Here is a 1,777-nt window from a genome sequence, read left to right as displayed (position 1 = left end):
TGGCTAGCACTATAGGTATTTCGTAAGTTGCTTAAACATAAAATTTATAGCTTTAAAATGGTGCTTCTAGGTCGTGACCTAAAGGTGTCCCAGCAATTAACTCTAGCGCGTCACTTGTGAAACTACTTGAAAACGTTGATTTGATAATTTTTCTGCCCGAAACAAAACTAATGAGTCATTAGACAGTTTTAGTATAGCGTTGCTGGCTCTTACGTACGCAACACGCAATAGTATGGCGTACGCTAAAAACGACCTGCTTGGACCGATTTTAGATGTGCGCTAGGTTGCCGAGTGAACACCTCGGGTGATCTTGGTTAAATTTGCCAGAGCTGTGGACTTCCTGTTTGGTGGGAACAGCGCAAAAAAAGACCTAGGACGAGGTCAAAGAAACACACAGACAGGGCGCTGTCTGTGTGTTTCTTCAACCTCTTCCTACGTCTTTTTTGCGCTGTTCCCACCAAACAGTATGTACCACCAACTATAGACCAACTATATGCCTTACTGCCGTGGACTTCCGCGTGCTTATAGCACGCGGAAGTCCACGGCACTGTTATGCTCCTCAAAATAAATATTGTAAATCAAAACGTTTCCAATTATTTTATTTCAAAATAAACAAAGCCGTATATAGCTGCCTGGTCCAATCACGCTTTTCCGCGGGGTACGGAGGCTACGAGTAAGAATGCGTAGCCAAATCGAATACGGAGCCTCCGTCGATCATCCCGTGGAAACGGCACCTTTTATCAATGCTATCGCGGGAACAAATCTATGACCTACTATGGAACAAATCTATCCAGTGCACAGCGACAATTTCAAAAATTTCTTGAAGAGTCGTTTGTCTGTCGGCGATAAACTACGATAAGAGGTTTATAGAGTTGAGCAGACTGCAGTGTAATTACGCACATTGCGAGCGGTGAACATTTTCACTATGTGCTCCTTCTGCTGCACAAGGATCTGATTCGACGGCGGTAGGTCGCGGAAAGAATTGCCGAACTGAACACAACACATCTTCACGTAACACCGAACTTCGCACACACGACGTCGCCCTTGGTGCGCCAGTCGAGGTAACCGCCATCTTGAAACTCGGGCTCTCGCTGGGCCCGAGATTCACCGAGAGCTTCCCGCAAAGCCCACTAGCCCGCAACGCAAAATCCCCAGCCTTGCGTGCGCACGCAATACGCTAGCCCTTCTATTGCGTTCTGCGCATGCGCACTCCCGACCCGCAATTTATTTTTGTACGCAAAGGTTTAACGTACGGTCCACTAAAATTGTCCATTAGTTGTGTGGGCAGCAGAAATTTAGTGTGCCAGAGTTGGTAAACGCAAACGTAAACATAAGGTTTCTTTTTTTGTTTAAACATTGTTGAGCGATTCGGAGGCTGCCACCCTTTATTTAAATAATACTGCGCCATTGACGCCGCCGCCGTTAATGCTGAGACTGACCACGCACCCACCGCCGGAACAGGTACGGCTTAATCCTTTGCAGTCAACACAGCTATACCCGACAACCATTTTTCCAGTGAACCAACAACCGCCATACGATACTGTAGTTTGGTTTTCGAGATTGCGGTTTCGAGATCCTACTTCTCAATATGAAATATAAAATTTCGGTTTGGGTTTTGTTTAAATTCGGCAGTCAGCTGTAAGGTAAAGAGTTCTGTTTTATTCAGGATGACAATAGTGTTTTATGCTTTTTTTGTCACTGGCAGCTTCTCACTTGGTGATTTGTTCTTTTACATTGATATACGTTGAAACAAACTTGGCAAACCTTTTTAGTTACG

This window comes from Ixodes scapularis, unplaced genomic scaffold (assembly GCF_016920785.2).
Source record: "Ixodes scapularis isolate PalLabHiFi unplaced genomic scaffold, ASM1692078v2 PGA_scaffold2__306_contigs__length_199485367, whole genome shotgun sequence".
Taxonomy (NCBI): domain Eukaryota; kingdom Metazoa; phylum Arthropoda; class Arachnida; order Ixodida; family Ixodidae; genus Ixodes; species Ixodes scapularis.
Note: the sequence above shows the minus strand (reverse complement) of the source record.